The sequence below is a fragment of the Syngnathoides biaculeatus genome, chromosome 10 (assembly GCF_019802595.1).
Source record: "Syngnathoides biaculeatus isolate LvHL_M chromosome 10, ASM1980259v1, whole genome shotgun sequence".
NCBI lineage: Eukaryota > Metazoa > Chordata > Actinopteri > Syngnathiformes > Syngnathidae > Syngnathoides > Syngnathoides biaculeatus.
In genome coordinates this window covers 922981-942976 of record NC_084649.1, presented here as the reverse complement: position 1 = coordinate 942976, position 19996 = coordinate 922981, and the positions used below count along the sequence as shown (strand labels likewise).

Genomic DNA, 19996 nt, shown 5'->3' with positions numbered 1-19996 from the left:
CAGTGAGACCTGGAAGGGCGTAATTGGGAAGAACGCCCCCCCCCCCAATCAGAACTCGTGTGGTGTCCACTGTGAGAGAGATACTGGACTTCTGTGCTCATCACGGATCGTCCATAACAAACACAATGTTCAGGCATAAGGGTGTTCACATGTCCACCTGGCACCAAGACACCGTAGGTCGCAGTTCAATGACCGACTTTGTGGTCATGTCATCGGACTTGCAACCGCATGGACACTCGGTTGAAGAGAGGGACGGAGCTGTCAACTGATAACCACCTGGTGGTGAATTGGCTCCGATAATGGGGAGAGATGTCAATCCAACATGGCAGTCCCAAACATATATTTTGAGGGTCTGCTGGGAATGGCTGGCAGATTCCCGTCAGAACAAATTTCAACTTCCACTTCAGAAAGAACTTTGCTCATGTCCTGGAAGACGCAGGGGACATAGAGTCCAAGTGGACGATGTTCCGGTCTTCCATTCCTGAGGCGGCTGACTGGAGCTGTAGCCGTAAGGTGGTCGGTGCCTGTCATGCTGGCAACCCACGAACACGTTGGTGGAAACCATCAGTGAGGGATGCTGTCAAGCTGACGAAGGACTCCTACCAGACATTTCTGGCCTGTAGGACTTCCAAGGCAGCTGATAGGTATCGCCTGGCCAAGCGGAATACAGCTTCAGTGGTTGCTGAGGCAAAAACCCTGGAAATTCTGGTCCACCGTCCGCCGTCTCAGGAAGGGGAAGCAGTGGACCGTCAGCACTGTGAATAGTGAATAGTGGGGACGGGGCACTGCTAACCTCAACTCGGGATGTTGTGAGTCGGTGAGGAGGATACTTTGAAGACCTCCTTAATTCCATCAGCACGCCTTCCCATGAGGAAGCTGAGAAGGGTGCTCTGACGCGGGTTGAGGTCACTGAGATGGTTAAAAATCTCCTTGATGGCATGGCCCCAGGGGTGGATGAGATTCACCTGGAGTTCCTAAAAGCTCTGGATGTTGTGGGGCTGTCCTAGTTGACATGCCTCTGTAACATCGCGTGGACATCGGGAACAGTGCCCCTGGATTGGCAGACTGGGAACAATGTGGCTGGATTAGCAGACTGGGGTGGTGGTCCCCCTTTTCAAGAAGGGTGACCGGAGGATGTGTTCCAACTGTAGCGGGATCACAGTCCTCAACCTCCCTGCTAAGGTCTACTCAGGGGTACTAAAGAGGAGGGTCCATCGGGAAGGCGAGTCTCGGATTCAGGAGGAGCAATGTGGTTTACGTCTCGGCCGTGGAACAGTGGACCAGCTCCACACACTCAGCATATCCTTGAGGGTACATGGGAGTTCGCCCAACCAGTCTACATGTGTTTTGTGGACATGGAGAAGGAATTTGACCGTGTCCCTCAGGGATTTCTGTGGGAGGTGCTTCGGGAGTATGGGGTACCAAACCCCCTGATACAAGCTGTTCATTCCTTGTACGACCACTGTCAGAGTTTGGTCCGCATTGCTGGGAATAAGTCTGACTCATTTCCGGTGAGTTAGACTCCGCCAAGGCTGCCCTTTGTCACCAATTTTGTTGAGAACTTTAATAGACAGAATTTCTAGGCACAGCCGAGGCGTAGAGGATGCCCAGTTTGGTGGCCTAAGCATCGCATCTCTGCTCTTTGCATCAGCTTCATAAAGCCGTGATCTTCTGCTCTCACTGGAGCGATTCGCAGCTGAGTGTGAAGCGGCTGGGATGAGAATCAGCACCTCCAAATCTGAGACGATGGTCCTCAGTCAGAAAAGGGTGGCATGCCCTCTCCAGATCGGGGATGAGATCCTCCCCCAAGTGGAGGAGTTCAAGTATCTTGGGGTCTTGTTCACGAGTGAGGGAAGAATGGAGCGGGAGATCAACAGACGGATCGGTGCAGCATCTGCAGGAATGTGGACTTTGTATCGGTCCGTTGTGGTAAAGAGGGAGCTAAATTGAAAGGCGAAACTCTCAATTTACCAGGCGATCTACGTTCCTACCCTCACCTATGGGCATTAGGTGTGGGTCGTGACTGAAAGAACAAGATCCCGGATACAAGCGGCCGAAATGAGTTCCCACCGTAGGGTGTCCGGGCTGTCCGTTCGAGATAGCGTGAGAAACTCGGTCAACCGGGAGGGGCTCAGTGTTGATCCGCCGCTCCTCCACATTGAGAGGGGCCAGATGACTGGGGCATCTGATCCGGATGCCTCACGGACGCCTCCCTGGTGAGGCATGTACCACCGGAAAGAGACCCCGGGGACGACCCAGGACACGCTGGAGAAACTATGTGTCTCAGCTGGCCTGGGAACACCTCGGGATCCCTCCGGAAGAGCTGTCAGAAGTGGGGAAAGGGAAGTCTGGGTATCCCTGCTGAAGCTACTTCCCCCACGACCCGACCCGGAAAAGCAGTAGATAATGAATGGATGGATATTTTCAATAATTGAATAGAGCACATTATATTTAGGTATAGATGACAAATAAAAAATACAGTCACATTGTATAGTCGTATACAAGTACATAGTGTGGTAAATAACGTATACATATACATTTCGATATGATATTTAATGTCTTGTGCGACACATTTATATATATTACGGTAATGTGCGCCCCCAACCTGAGCTCTGAGAGCTCCTCCCGGAGCTTCCATTATATGATTGTTAGCGTAGCAGGCTTGTTGCTACTGCACCAAAGATCAGAAACGACTGTCCATGAGTTTGTTTATTTAAACTAAGACAAAAAAAAATTTTGATTACAACAGCTAGCTGTGCAGGTGATTTTAAAAGAAATGTCATCACTCGTGCCGATGATGCCGGCAACCCAGAAGTTGCGCGGCAGTCCAAAACAATGATAGCTCGCCTCTATGGCTTCAGGTGGGTATCAAAACAACGTGAGCTCAAAACTATGTAATACGATCATCATGGGGACATTAAAAAAAAAAAAAAACGGGAGAGCGTACACAATCTCGAAATCTCGCTTTTTAAAAAATGTGCACATTGCGCTCGTTTCTACTACGGATTGGAGGCGAATTGGGTGGGAGAGGTTGCACTGCGCAACCCAAACTCTTGGGATTAAAAAAAATACTTAATGCAGTGTTTAATAAACAATGTTAAAGAGTTTATATTTTTAAGACTTAAATATGTGCTAACAATATTAATAATGTTTTGTGCCATCATTGAGTATTTATTTTAGTTGGTTCAGGGATTCTGTTCTAACAATTACAGGGACCAGGACAAGCGTGTCCTGTGGCCAGTCCCAAGATTATATGACCGCGACATCAACACATGCACATTATTATTAATGATTGTTGTAGAGACAGTTTTTTTTTTTGAAGAAATTACGTTAGTTTTATGCACAAGCAATCAAACAGGTTTACAGAATCTCCCTGCTAAAATATTTCTTAAAAGTCATGATAAAGACAAAATCACTTAAAATTAACAATTTATAATCTAGAATTGCATTTATGAATTGTGATCTAACACAATTTTCTAACAAAATAAAATAATAGAACTGTCCTGGACACAAACAATGGCATTCTAAAGTGTTGGAAATTTTGTTGCATAACCTTTTAAGGCACGGGTGGCCAGACCTTTTTACCCCAAGATCTACTTTTCAAGCAACCAGCCTCTCGCGAGCTACCGAAGATGAGGGGTGGGGGTTAAGGGTGATGATGATGCTCCCAAATTGTTTTAAGGATAATATTATGTTGCCTCCTATATTTAAAATACAGAAAAACCTTTTGTGGTCTGTATTGTCTGTGCTTTCATCCTGGATCAGGGTGTGCCAAGGTGCAATTTTAAAATTACACACCATCTCATCCTGCACTTTCTACTTTGGCTTCAGACCAGACCTTTCCAACTTGGAAAAAAGAAAATCTCGTCCAGTTTAGCCACTTTTTCTTCGATTATTCACATACTCCAACAGTCATTGCATCTTAAAACAACAGCATTTATTTTTTAACTTTCTCCATTGATATCGAATGTAAACATAAGCAGCATGTCTACCTCATCTTTGCTCTACGTTGCCCAGACTGTGTTGCTAACTAAAGCAGTGGTGGTGGACACTGTCATTATAAAACACATTGATGGGCTGTGTAAGTACTGTAACATTTGTAATTATGAGTGTACGTCTTTAAGAGTGGTGCGGGGCGGGTGTAAGGTAAACTAGAAAAAGAGAGTGTGGCAGAGCAGTGGTCGTTGTTAGAGAAAGTTCCTTGTGCTACCTAAAAGAAACCAGTGGCTTCTTTTCATTTTTTACAGTACGTATGTGAATTGTGCCATTAGATGCAACAACCAGTCATCCCTCACTCATTGAATCACATTGCAAAATGCCACAAACTGAATAACTCTATGTTATACTTTCAATTTGCATTGGATTATTTATTTTTTTTGCACGCAACGCAGAATATCTGCGAAGAGACTGCATCAGCGGTGCACAATTGCACTCGCGTGCAGTTTATAGGGACCATTGATTGACATCTTTTTTTTGTTTGTTTTTTGTACGCCGCCCAGTGATCGACCAAGACTGCCTCGCGATCAACTGGTGGATTGCGTTGAGCACCCCTGTGTTAGGACAAACATTACAATTACACAATTTCTGAGACTTTTGTACAGGAATTAATGGTGTTTTATGGGGACATCCCAATCTCTTTTTTTTTTTGCACGTGAGTCTGACTCGGAGACTGTCGAGACTGAGTCCTGAGCCAGTACATTTTATAAATATACATTCATTTTCAATCTTGAATATCCTCACTGAGGTGACTCTGGGCAAGAACCGAAGAAGAGGATAGATAGATAGATAGATAGATAGATAGATAGATAGATAGATAGATAGATAGATAGATAGATAGATAGATAGATAGATAGATAGATAGATAGATAGATAGATAGATAGATAGATAGATAGATAGATAGATAGATAAGATAGATAGACAGACAGACAGATAGACAGATAGATAGATAGAGATAGATAGATAGATAGATAGATAGATAGATAGATAGATAGATAGATAGATAGATAGATAGATAGATAGATAGATAGACAGACAGACAGACAGATAGACAGATAGATAGATAGATAGATAGATAGATAGATAGATAGATAGATAGATAGATAGATAGATAGATAGATAGATAGATAGATAGATAGATAGATATAGATAGATAGATAGATAGATAGATGCTGTTATGGAGTCGAAGTTCAAAAGACAGACTCTGACTGGGTTGTGTTAGTGTCAATGGGATGGGTAATTTACACATCTGTGAAGGCACCATAAATGGTGAAAGGTTTATACAGAAGAAACATATGCTGCCATCCAAGCAATGTCTTTTTAATGGACGCCCCTTCTTATTTAATGAAGACAATGCTAAACCACATTCTGTACGCATTACAACAGCGTGGGTTCATAGTAAAAAAAATTGCGGGTACAAGACTGGCCTGTCTGCAGCTGAGACCTGTCTCCCATTGAAAATGTATAATACAACAACAGAGACCTCAGACTGTTGAACAACTGAAGCTGTACATCAAGGAAGAATGGGAAATAATTCCACCTACAAACCGCCAACAATTAGTGTCCTCAGCTCCCAAATATTTATTAGGTGTTTCTAAAAGAAGAGATGATGTGACACGGTGGTGAACATGATTCTCTGACAGCTTTTTTAGAACGTGCTGTAGCCATAAAATTCCAAGTTAATGATTATTTGCTAAAAACAATTTTTCTCAGTTTGAACATTAAATATCTTGTCTTTGTTGATGGGATTATTAAGATTACCTGGCGTTCACTAGTGTGTTGCCATTGAGAGAATTATAAGGACAATCTTCTAAATTTCAGGAAGCTGTTGTAACTGGATGTGTAAAGTTGTGATATGAGTTTCAATGTCGCTTATTGCGTGCTGTTGAGTTCTGGATCCATTAAACGCTGTTTACAGAAGTTTAACTTGGACTTCCTTGGATTCTTGTGCTGAGCCAGGCATAGATTTGGAGTATGAGGAATATGTTTGTATTGGTTTTATATTAAGGAAGTAAAAATTATCTTCACACAGTGAAAACCAAGGCCATAGCATTTACAGTCCAGTTCATAAATAATGGGCGTCATTGGATATGTTGTTTAACAGTGATGTCAAACATAGTCTGCTGGCCAAAACCAACCCAGCAAGGGTTTCAATCTAGCCCATGTAACAGGGTTACTGTGATACAGATGGGTTTTGCCACATATAAATGACTCGGTAGCACCCACTCAAGACGATGGGTCTAAGTATGGGTGGTGTGTATGAGTGCCACAATTGAGGTGAGTTCGAGGAGCAATACACACCGATATTTAGCTAATGAAGCACAATGCTATTGTGACTTCATGCACATACAAGAAGAGAGAAAGATGTTCTGAAACCCAGACAGGAAACCCTCTCTGTGCTCTCATATGCAAATAATAAGAACACCTCAGAGAGTTAAAGACTAACGGAGGATTATTTCATCACTTCGTAAACTGAAAGCCAGAAAGGTTACGAAAACGAGGAATCATGACCCTACTCAATGTGGTGGCCTTGGCGAGATTTTATATGGGGTTCCCCTTCATCAACGGTTTACATAAGTTTACAAAGAAGTTGAAGAGCAATAGTTTTTAATATTGCTTTTACAATCACTTTGATTTGATGGGAGCGTACGTGCCCACACGCCATCGCACTCGCAAATCAGCACAGTCCAGCACGAAAAATCGCGTGTGTAAAATTTGTTATTGGGTAGAAATAGATATCCATAGATGTTGAACGACGTCGCTTATTTTGTGTAGTCTTGACCAATGTTGTCTCTAAGATATGCACGGAGCACACTCTCAGCGCACATGAAAAATCATTCAGCGCAGTGAACCACAGCCTGACATCTTTTTTTTTTTTTTTAACATGGAAGCACGCTGTCTCTGCTCAGCCTACTTCTACTTCTACTAGTTTACCTGACACCGCCCCCCTCCACTCTTAAAGGGGTACACTCACAATTACAAACAGAAGACACACCCCGCAACTTTATATCTGAGGGCATGACTGGTGGACCACACCCGTAACTTTATATCTGTGGATATCTGTGGAGATGACTGACCACACCCATACATTATTCAAATGTGAGTGACTGCTTTTAATTTACAAGATACCATGCGTCACCATTTAAAATAGAGCAATTTCTTCATGCTTTTGCTGAGTAATGTTGATTCTAAGGGTCTTTGAATCAATCACTCTGCACATTGTAAAAAACAGGAAAGAAACACCCTGATTTCTTATTACTGTGCAGACCCTTTACAAAAATATTTACAATAACAGAGAAAAGTGTATTTCCGTAAATCCACTCAAAAAGTTAAACTTCATCGAAACAATTTCAAGTATCCATCCATCCATCCATCCATCCATCCACCCATCATCCATTCATTCATCCAGTTACTTTACCGTTTATCCATCCATTTTCTTAGCCACTTATACTCACAAGGGTCACGGGAGTGCTTTAGCCTATCCAAGCTGTGCATGCATGCTCGATTTCCTTGAATTCTATACGGTAGTTGCATTCGAACTTTGCTTAAGTATATTACGGTTATTACAATTATTGTGACAACAAGCTCAGTGTGTGTGGGCGCAATGGCTGAGCGAAATGGAACTGCGCACGCCTGTGCAGCAGGAGGGTTGTAAGGGGGGAAAAAAGTGTGGAGGTAACCGGGGAAGAGTAACTTTATTGTTCCTATACAATGAAGGGCAATTTATTTTAAATAAATGCCTCTGTGACTTAGTTGAAATGTTCTGTCCTGAAAACAAAAATCTTAAACAAATGGTTTCAGACCTTCAACAGTCCCAACACACTGAACAGAGGATTTCAGACATTAGCATTGGTACTGATTCACAGTTGCACCCAGACCTCCAATCATGTGAGTATTTCAGTGTTGCATAAGATAAGAGTTGTGGCATACAAGACTTGGTTGAACAGGTGGTTTGTCTGTGTAAGAGAGTTTCTTCTTCTTCTTTTTCTTTCGGATTGTCCCATGAGGGGTTACCACAGCGTGTCATCCTTTTCCATTTAAGCTTATCTCGTGCATCCTCCTCTCTAACACCCACTGTCTTCATGTCCTCCCTCACAACTTCCATTAACCTTTTCTTTGGTCTTCCTTTTGCTCTTTTGCCTGGCAGCTCCATCCTCAGCACCTTTCTAACAACATACTCACTCTCTCGCCTCTCAACATGTCCAAACCATCGGAGTCTGCTCTCTCTCACCTTGTCTCCAAAGCATCGAACTTTGGCTGTCTCTCTAATGAGCTCATTTCTAATCCTATCCAACCTGTGCACTCCAACCAAGAACCTCACCATCTTCATTTCTGCTACCTCCAGTCCTGCTTCCTGTTGTTTCTTCAGGGCCACCATCTCTAATCTGTACATCATGGCCGGCCTCACCACTGTTTTATAAATTTTGCCCTTCATCCTGGCGGATAGTCTTCTGTCACAAAGAACACCAGACACCTTCCGCCAACTGTTCCACCCCACTTTGACCCGTTTCTAACCTCCTTACCACATTCTCCATTGCTCTGTATTGTTGACCCCAAGTATTTGAAGTCTTCCACCTTCGCTCTCTCTTCTCCCTGGAGCTTCACTCTTCCTCCTCCGCCCCTCTCATTCACGCACATATATTCCGTTATATTCTCTTTTACTGCGGCTAATCTTCATTCCTCTCCTTTCCAGTGCATACCTCCATCTTTCTAACTGTTCCTCCGCCTGTTCCCTGCTTTCACTGCAGATCACAATATCATCTGCGAACATCATGGTCCAAGGGGAATCCAGTCTAACCTCGTCTATTAGCAAGTTCATTACTAACAGGAAGGGGCTCAGCGCGGAACTATGATGCAGTCCCACCTGTACCTTAAATTCTTCTGAGACATCTACGGCACACCTCACCGCTGTTCTGCTACTCTCATGCATGTCCTGTACTATTCTAACATATTTGTCCGTCACGCCAGACTTGCGCATGCAGCACCACAGTTCCTCTCTTGGTACTCTGTCATAAGCTTTCTGTAGGTCTACAAAGACACAATGTAGCTCCTTTTGACCTTCTCCGTACTTTTCCATATGCGTCCTCAAGGCAAATAATGCATCTGTGGTACTCTTTCTAGGCATGAAACCATACTGTTGCTAACAGGTACTTACTTCTGTCCTGAGTCTCGCCTCCACTACTCTTTCCCATAACTTCATTGTGTGGCTCATCAACTTTATTCCTCTGTAGTTTCCACAGTTCTGAACATTGCCTTTGTTCTTGAAAAATGGGCACTAGCACACTTTTCCTCCATTCTTCTGGCATCTTCTCTCCCACTAGTATTCTATTGAATAAGTTGATCAAAAACTCCACAGCCACCTCACCAAATTGGTTCCATAACTCCACTGGTATGTCATCAGGACCAACTGTCTTTCCATTTTTCATTCTGTTCAGTGCGTTTCTAACTTCTCCCTTACTACTCAAAGCCACTTGCCGGTCATTCACGCTTGCCTCTTCTAGTCTACCTTCTCTCCCATTTTCTTCATTCATTAACTTCTCAAAGTACTCTTTCCATCTACTTAGTGGCACCAGTCAACATATTTCCATCGCTATCCTTAATCAGTTTTACTTGCTGCACATCCTTCCCATCTCTATCCCTCTGTCTGGGCAACCTGTAGAGATACTTTTCTCCATTTTTCGTATCCAACCTGGTGTACATGTCGTCATATGCCTCTTGTTTAGTCTTCGCCACCTCTACCTTTGCCCTACGACACATCTCAATATATTCTTTACACCTCTCCTCAGTCCTCTCCGTGTCCTAATTCTTCTTCGCTAATCTCTTACCTTAGATGACTGCTTGTATTTTGGGGTTCCACCACCCAGTTTCCTTCTCCCCTTTCCCACCAGAAGACACACCAAATACTCTCCTGCCTGCCTCTCTAAATACCTTGGCAGTAGTATTCCAGTCTTGTGGAGCTCTTCCTGTCCATCTTGTGCCTGTCTCACCTCTTTCCGGAAGGCTATGCAACATTCTTCCTTTCCCAACTTCCACCGCCTGATTCTCTGCTCTACCTTTGTTTTCTTAGTCTTCCTACCCACTACCAGAGTAAGAGAGTACTGTGTAAGAGAGCATACAGTTTTAATTTCTTTAAGTTATTGACCTGTGATCTTGGTACTCTGTAAGAGTCTATTTTTCTTATGTTGGTGTCTGACATTTATAATAAGTCTGACTGAGCAAAGGTGTGTGTGAGTAAGTAATGATATTCATCTGTATGATGTGGCTCTTTGCCCTAACAGTAAGAAAAATGTGGCTCTTGATCTCTGAGTGGTTGGCTATCCCTGTAAAGACCCCTGAAGTGCAAAGCTGTGAAGACGATGGCTGGATGGCGTATTAGGAGTTTTGATGTGAGAGATGGACACTACCAAGACATTCACCTCCAAATCAGACTAAGATAATAACTGGATCAAAGTCCAGTAATTATGAAACGCAAAATAAATAAATATAAAAAAGAAATGGCATGTCACTGATGGTGTAGTGGTAGACACGCCTGACTTTGGCTCGGGCAGCGTAGGATCGATTCCCGCTCAGTGATGTTGTCGATATGTGCCCTGTGACTGAGTGACTGGTAACCAGTTCAGGAAGTAGCCCACCTTTTGCCTGACGTTATCTGGGAACGGGTCCACCTCTCCCGAGATCCTTGTGAGGATAAGCGGCTTGGAAAACGTGGACAAAAAAGAAATGGTATTACCAGCAGAAATTCAGGGAAGATGAGTGATTGATTTGGAAAACTTTCAACAAGCTAGCAGGGCACAGTATTAAATCCACACCTCTGGATTTTGTATACAACCACGTGTGTATTACTAAACCAGAAGAGATTGCTAATTATTTTAACAATTACATTTTAGATATCACTTTGGGATTAACATTTGTCATGAGTGGTGGATGTTTAATATCTTTGTCAGATGATATCGTCGTAACATTTTTTTAATGAAAAACAAGATCTAACCAATGTGAATATACATGTCAGGTCAATTTTCCTTCTCAGTGTACATCATCAAACTTAATATAAATAAAAATATAAAAATGCTCCATTTAATTGGGGTAGCAGTTGACCCATGAGTATTTTACCTTTTTTGGGGAGAAATCTTGAAAACAGTTGCATGTGAGCAGTCAGAATTATTTTTGTTAAATTTGTCTTGCCTTCTAAATATCCACTGCCATGGCACTTGTTAATATTATAGACAGCTTGTATGAAAATTTTGAGAAAAGTCACCAGTGGGGTGTTATTTTTTCGACTTCATTGCTGCATTTGATTTGATAGAGTGACTTTCTAATGGCAAAATTGAGGTTTTATAGATTCTCAACCCAGTCCCTGTTTTAATAAAGAATTACTTAATTGACAGCAGTCAAAGGGTATATTATGGTTGTTGTTGTTTTTGTCTGATGTCTGATCTCATCTGAGCTGATGTCCACTGAGGCCTACCCCAAGGCAGTTGCTTTGGACTGCTCCTCTTTTCAATTTTCACTAATGACCTGTCATATGTGATGAATAAATCTCTAGTTGTCCAAGATGCTGTGGACTCTATGAAGTTCCACTCTAAGCCCTATAAGAATAATATTTCCAGTGGAATGTAAATGGAGATAGATGAGGTTACTTTATGGGTCAAGAACAATAAAATGATTCTAAACTTTAATATTATCTCCATGAGAATACTATTCAGTCACACGGTCTGCTACTACAAAAAAACTACCTCTCTTGACTTCAGATAGAGATGTTCATACACTATGAGTGTTTTTGATGTGGACGGCTTTTAATTATGTTAAAATGCAATGCAATGTGGCCATGGCCATTCTCAGTTCACTATTCACGGCCCCGCATATTCGCGGACTTCACTCTCAACCAAGATTTTTTTTTTACTGTATTTTCATGATCGTAAAGGTTTTGAATTCTCTTCTAAATAAATGAGGCGCTACATTAGACATGCTTTGCAGCACTATGGAGGTCAACCAGCATGCCGCAATGTAAATAGCATTTAAAATGTATGATTTTGCTCATTATTTCGTGAGTCATTCTTTTATTTGTTCTATTATCTGATAGCTATGCTATTCTGTTTGCTGTGGCGTGATAGTTTTAGTTTCGATGGGTCACCGTGTCTACACTACCGTCACTAATGACTTGCCTACACAGGCATTGTAGCGCAATGTAAGCTTTTTCTGCTTACAGATATGAAATGCTCCTCACTGCCTAATGAGCACCATCATATAGTAACTGACATGTAGGCTAAAACACGTGCTGGCATGCATGCTGACAGTATAACCAGTGTGTACTATTATTGCATCCATTATTTGCAGGTGTGTGAGGAACGTAACCCCTGCGAATGATGAAGGAACACTGTATCATTAATTAATACAGTATTTGTTAAGTAAATGTTGCTAAATGGAGTACAAAGCTTATTTTATAAAAACTTAAAAGCAATTTTGTTAGATTCACTTATAGCACAAGTTTAATTTGGTGATTGATTGACCCGATACAACGATTTTACAATGGTCTGTCTTTTATAAATATCCTCAAGGTATGGAATGAAATGCTCAAAGAAAAGATCTTAACTTTATGCACTTAAGTATAAAAAAAGCTATTTAATATTAATTTAACATCATGGACTGTTCAGCTGATAATGATATGTGAATTGTACAGCCTTTTATGCCTCATAAATCTCTGTATGGATTACATTTATTGTGCGATTGTAATTTGATTTTTAAATATCCTTGTATTGTATTTTTTTCTTTTTCTTTTTTTACAAAGAAACAAATTATCAAAAAAATGCAAGGAAGTTTAAACTATCAGCGACTCCATTATATTCAATATTATGTCCTTACAGGATGACTGTGAAAGTGGTAGAATTGTAATGTCACCAAATGCCATAAAACATACACACCCATGTATTTTTAACATGTTTAATGTTGATGTTGATGAGGCAGGTGAGGACTTTGTAACACAATTAAAATGGTTTTCATTTAAGTTTGCACCATTCTTGTTTTGACAATTGTTATGCATTAAGTTAAAATAATTCCCAAATGTGATTTGAAAGCACAATGGACTATTATGTTTATTTAGTTACAAATTCTTAGTTTTGAAACTTTATATACGTTTATACCTCATACAGGTGTCAAGTGACTGATTAATGGAAACATGAGTGGCAGCTGCACTGAACTGCATGCCAGGATTCATTATGCAACAATTGGTTAAAAATAATAATCTGCACACTAAGTACAACAAAACTGCCAGAGAAATGTTTTGAATTACTCCAACACATTTTTATTTGAAAAATAACTGCAATTTAGTTTAACACGGAAAAAGCGCATTTCTGTCTGCTAAATATTATTTTAAAGGTGACACCGATTACAGGCAATAATGAAAAAGGGCATTCAATTGTACGAAAATGGCCAATTAACAAAAGCTGGTATGAGCACATTGCACCGTAAATCACAAACCTGATAACATAACATAATATCTCCACTAATTATCATTTATTCCTGACGGGAGTGCAGTCAACACTCCACACTTTTTGCTTGCCAGACGCTGACCACCATTCCAAACTGCACTTCACAAGGTGTCTGCCTCTGTTGTCTGAGGAGTGTTCATCATCCATCTTGAAAAGCAGTCCTCTTAAACCAGTCAATCACAGGGCAAATACATACAAACAATAATTAATTGGGCAATTCAGAAATTTTCAACATTGCATATTTTTGGAAATGTTGGACGAGTATAACAACAGAATTGACCCCACAACCAGGCTAGAGCTTTTTACTGGGTGGCATGGTGGCGCAGCTGTAAAGTGTTGGCCTCATAGTTCAATCCCGACCTCCGTGTGTGGGGTTTACATGTTCTCCCTGTAAAGACCCCTGAAGTGCAAAGCTGTGAAGACGATGGCTGGATGGCGCATTAGGAGTTTTGATGTGAGAGATGCAACAGAACATGCAGGTGTGCATGGTTGTTTGTTTATATGTGCCCTGTGATTGGCTGGCAACCAGTTCAGGGTGTACCCCGCCTTCTGCCCCTTGACATTTGGGATAGGCTCCACCACTCCCGCAACCCTTGTGAGGATAAGCAGCTAAGAAAATTGATGGATGGTTGGACTGATCTTTTGATTGTGACGCAGAGAAGTTAACCAGATTTTCTGCATGCCACTACCATGACATCAGCTTGCTAAAATGATCCAAGCTCGCATTATACAACGAAATGGTCACAGGTATACACAGTACAGCCAAATTTAGAAACAATGGATTTAGAAACAATCAGCTGTTCACAGCTGTTGTCTCCTTGGGAGCTAATTACTGGCAACGTGAAAAGTAATGTTATTGTTACATCACCTGAAATACCTTATGAGCTGTTTTTAATCCCAATGTGATGTGAAGCACAAAAAGCACCATACAGAATTGTCAGTGAAACACGCTACAGTTGATTGGGCTCAAGCACAGACACACATACATACATACTTACACACATGCATAAACACGCACGCACACACACATCTTGAGTCCTAGCCATAATAGGTGATTGCCCCGATACCAGGTGAGAGGTTAGTCCATGGATTTGGCTGTCTTTATTTTCTCAAACTGGCATGAAACGGTAGATTTGTGAATGTGTCTGTGTTTCTGTGTGCGAGGCTTGTGGTGTTGGCGGAGCATGATATTTTTAGGGGCCAATAAACTCTAGTAAAGCCACCAGAATATAAATACAGCCAGACACATGTGTAAGCACACAAACACACCAACAAACAAACAGATTACCATAGTATGCCTCACATTTTTCTGGTTGTTCACGATCTGGTGTCCATCTACCTATTTCTTACATTTGACGAGGAATGTAATTCAAATCCACTTTGTCCTTCTCTACTAGCCCTTGTACTTCATATTTGTTCATCCCAACAGACACACACACACACACACACACACACGAAAGGTCATTTGAAATGAACTACTGCAGAACAGAGTTCTTCTTAAGAGACTTCAGCAAAGCACATCACATCACCTCTCAGTAAACTAGTATAATAGTGCCCTCTATAGGTTCCAGTATGTACAGCACAGTACTATTACAAATTTGTCATTGAAATAGTCACAAGGCGGTCTTCTGCCTAGTTAGAAAGGACTATTTGTTTGTTTGTTTCCACTTCCATGCTTGTGTCTTCACAGAACAAGAAAGGACTGTTGGGAAATGTTCACTCATACATGATGATAATGATGATGAGGGTCGTGATGATGATGATGATAAAAAACAACCTGTGTTTGAGTTATCATCTTGCAAATGCATTATCGTGATTTTTCAGGTAGCTATTATTGTATGAAAAAATGTGTTTCATAATTTCCATTTGCAGCTGAAAACCTTTTATGAAAATGACTGATGGAAATGAAATTAGTGTCACATTTTCTACAGCCGACTTCACTTCCTGTCAATCAGAATGGCTCCTCTCATTCCCTTTAAATGTGCCACTATTTTTTGCATGGAGATTTCAATGCATTAAAGAGACATGTGAAATCGCAGCGACCTGTGCACAGTCACACCTCTGAGGCTAGTGTGGCAACAGATAACGGGTTTAAAGTTACCCTTCTAAATACAGGGTCAGCTGGAGAAAATTGGTGCTGACATGAATAGGTCTGCGGATCTCCCACACAGCTACATTCTGGCCAGTACATGTGATGATTTAAGAAATATAATATTGATGATGATTAGTTGAGGGTGTACCTCGCCTCCTCCCGGATGGTAGCTTGGATGGGCTCCAGCACTTGCGAGGATAAGCGGTTCAGAGAATACATGAATGGATAATGATGATAATTATCATAATGCATTGAATTAATTAATTTTTACAATAATGTGATGCCCACTGTTGAAATCCACTGTTTCATGGCCTCTTCCTGAATCTGGTGTTCGACTTCCTGTAAGACCTTCCTCTCCAGCATCCCTGAATTGACCTTACCAGGGAAGCTGAGGAGTGTCCCCTATAGTTGGAACACACCGTTGAGTCCTCCTTCTGTATTTTCTCTTCTAGATAACGTGTCATAAAAGCCTCCTCTATTTAGATTTATCTCTTATTTTCATAAGGCTATAGGTGGGAGGCTTTGTTCATTCCACCTGGACTGCAGTGTATTCACAGCCTGCCTGTGTGTTTGTGTTGCATTACATTTCACGCTCTTCACAACACTACTGGCTCCACTGGGTTTAGGCCCATGGGATTTGTGCAACAGAGGCTGGAAAAGAAAAGAGGGAGATAGGAACGGGGAAGAGACATAGGCTGATGGTGCGTCTGTCTGTGTTGCTCTGCCCTTCTACGGGTTGACTCCCCTGCCTGTTGGGTGAGGTGTTTTGTTAACCTCATCGAAGAGAAGCAAGGGTATACAGTGCAAAATGGACAGATAACAAGACGGAGCCCTGAAACTGAAACACATGCTCAAGGTCTGTCTGTTCCTTTCACGTGAATTAACATAAAAACACACATTCCAAAACAAATCACATGGAGAGCGCCTACATCTTTCACTTGGATCTACATCCTATCGGAAAGTATTGGAACACTGCGGCAATTCCTCCATGTTCCACAATTGAAACAAATCGAAAATTTAAAAAATATATATATATTTTCAATCAGTTTTGTTTTACAGTTTTTGACAGTTGACAAATAAATGTGTTGGAAGTATTATGTTAATGATCAAACGTAACACATTTACCACCAGCGAGCCAGACTTCAAGCAAACTTTCTAATATGTTAAATGGTTCACCCTAAGCATTGCAGCACTTATAAAAAAAAAAAGCCCCAAAATATCCGTACGTATGAATAGTTACTGCTAGTTCAGAGTTTCCTATTTGTGACTGTACAACACGTGCGGTTGTCCCCATCACAAGGCAGAGGCATTCTTATTTTGTTTTTTACAAATATGGAAAGCAGCGGTATTTTGCCTCCACTAGCTTATCTGTATGGAATGGGCCAATACTTAGCCCTCACTAGCTTAGCATCACGATCAGCAGGTGGCTCAAAGGGGAGTGTTATAAAGTATTCCTATGTGCTCGACTCTCTTGTTGCAAGGTTTTTTTTTCGGCATTCTGCTTTTTTACATCGAGACATTGTTAAATTTATGTTTAAAAGGTTAATAAGCCAGAAAAAAATAATACTCAATACAGATACCTTAAAATCTTTGTTACTTCCCACCTCTGATGATGACATTATGGACCATATATGATCTCTAAATTCCTTGCAATTATACATAGAGAGGCAGTACGCTGCAGCAACTGGTTAGAGCGTTGGCCTCATTGGCCTCACACTAAGGACCAGGGTTCAAATTCCAGCCAAACCTGTGTGGAGTTTGCATGTTCTCCCTGTGCCTGCGTGGGTTTTCTCTGGGCACTCCAGTTTCCTCCCATATCCCCCAAAAAAGCATGCATTAATCGGAGATTCTAAATTGCCCCTTGGTGTGATTGTGATTGGGACTGTTGTACGAGTCTATGTGGGGTAGGCTCCAGCGACATGACCTTTGTGAGGATAAGCAGTTCAGAAAATGGATAGATGGATGAATGGGTGGATGTCATTCTGAATAACAAAAAAAACTGAAACAAAAAATGGTACTATTCTCTTTTTTTTGTTGTTGTTTTTTTTTTTTATCTTTAGTCACTGATGGTGTAATTGTACACTCACCTGGTATTGGTGCAGGGCTCAGTTCCCACTCAGTGATGGTTTTGATACGTGCCCTGTGACTGACCGAAGTTGGCTGGGAAAGGCTCCAGCACCCCCGCAACCCTTTTGTGGATAAGTGGCTTGGGAAATGGATGGACGGTTGATCTTTCTCCAGCTTCTTATCACATTCCCAATTAACACATGCCACTCTAAGCTGTCTCCAAATGCGTTCCTCTATTCATTTAATACATCAAACTCAGCATAGTGCAGTGGTTGTCAACAGTTGTCACCCTGTGACCCACATTTCCCTATTGTGGTGAAATCGCGCCTCACTTTCTTGAAAGAATACTAAAGATTTGTTTTGTTTCAAATTTAATCTGAAAACATGTAGTATGCACAGTATATTTTAAATGCGGTTTCAAATGAGTTTACTGCACTACCAAACGTTTGCCATGAAAGTCAGCTAGCCATAAGATGAGATGCACTGTATTTGTTCACAGTGTAAACCATGGGTCAGGAACCTATGGCTCGCGAGCCAAATCTGGCTCTTTTGATGGTTGCGTAGGGCTAGCAGAACCCTCATAACGACATACTGTATACAGCAGGAGTGGTCAACGTGTCCGTCGCGAGGCAGTTTTGGTTGATCACGTGACGGAGTGCCCAAAAAAAAAAAAAAAAAAGACGCCACCCTGACTCTTCTTCCTAGTTTACCTTGCACCTACCCCCTCCCCTCTTAAAGGGTTACACTCATAATTACAAACATTACAGTCCTTACACAGCCTATCAATTTGGTTTATAATGACACCATGCTTACGCGCCGCGCACACCTGGAAATTGTTTTACATAGAGACATGCCTCTGTCAGCAAGCATTGTTGGCGAGCGCACATAAGTAGGGAGAAATGAAAAAAAATAAACCTGCTAACCAACTGATTGAAAACTTGCAACGCACTTCCCGTGCGAGTAGTGCTGTACTGACAATGTTTGGTTCTACCTATACATATGAAAAGTCATTGTCACGTTTAAAAAAAGACATTAAGAACAACCTACATTCACAAAAACAGATAAAGCCATCAGCAAAGAAGTTGCATTAATGTTAAGAAGTACTATTGTCATCATTGGTACGCAACAGCATAATGCTATTTAAATGAGAAATAGAATAGAAACTCTCAAAGTGTTGGTCTGATATAAAATGCACGAATAACCCTGTATTTAGTTTTTAACATATGTATGGTTCTTTTGGAATTACATTTTAAAATATTTGCCATTTATGGCTTTCTCAGCCTAAAAGGTACCCGACCTCTGGTGTAAACTAATGGCTGAAGAAAAGGAAATAATATTTCTTGTCACTTTCTTACTACATTCCGTGTGGGAAATAAGTATGCTGCTTCACTGTATGGGGAAAAAAAATCAGTTTAACAATATATATTATCTTTTAGCTGTCTGAGAATCAGTCCAAATTTGTCCATGACCGATATTTCGGTTTCTACGCGTCAGTTCCAAACTACTGGATTAATGTGTAATGCTAAGAATTCAAGTTTCCTCCAGTGTCAAAATCAACACACTTAGTCATTGGCACTGTTTCTGCGGTACTGGAAATGAAGTGAACATTCTAACCTTAGCTCTGAGCCTGCTCTGCCTGTCTGTATGCCAGCTTTTGTCAGTCCTTGATTGAAGATAGAAACAATGTACATGGGAGTTCGCCCAACCAGTATACATGTCTTTTGATGACTTGGAGAAGACATTCGACCGTGTCCCTTGGGGAGTTCTGTAGGGGGTTCTTCGTGAAAATGGGGTACAGAACCCCCTGATACGGGCTGTACGACCTGTACCCTGAGTTGATGAGAATCAGCACCTCAAAATCTGAGGCCAGAGTTCTCAGTCAGAAAAGAGTGGAGCACCCTCTCTAGGTCCGGGATGAGATTCTGATCCAAGTGGAGGAGTTCAAATATATTGGGGTCATGACGAAAGTAAGAATGGAACGTGTGATCGACAGGTAGATAAGTGAAGCATCTGCAGTGATGCTGACTTTGTATCGGTCTGTTGGAAGGAGCTAAGTCGAAAGGCAAAGCACTCTATTTATCAGTCGGTCTATATTCCTACCTTCATCTATGGTCATGACCTGTGGCTCATGACCGAAAGAACAAGATCCCAGATACAAGCGCCTGGAATGAGTTTCCTCCAAAGGGTATCTGAGCTCTTCCTTATCGATGGAGTAAGAAGTTCGGTCATCAGGGAGGGACTCACGAGTAGAGCCACTGCTAGAGCCAAATGACGTGGCTGGCTCAAATGCTTCCCTGACGAGGTGTTCCGAGCCCGTCTGACCAGAAACATAACAAGGGGATTACCCAGGTCATG

The 19996-nt window shown here is 41.6% G+C and overlaps 1 protein-coding gene across 1 annotated transcript in view; it reads left to right on the top strand.

Annotated features, from left to right (window-relative positions):
- Positions 1–19996, top strand: part of wnt4 (wingless-type MMTV integration site family, member 4) — a 57195-nt gene that overhangs the window by 17134 nt on the left and 20065 nt on the right. The window lies entirely within an intron of this gene.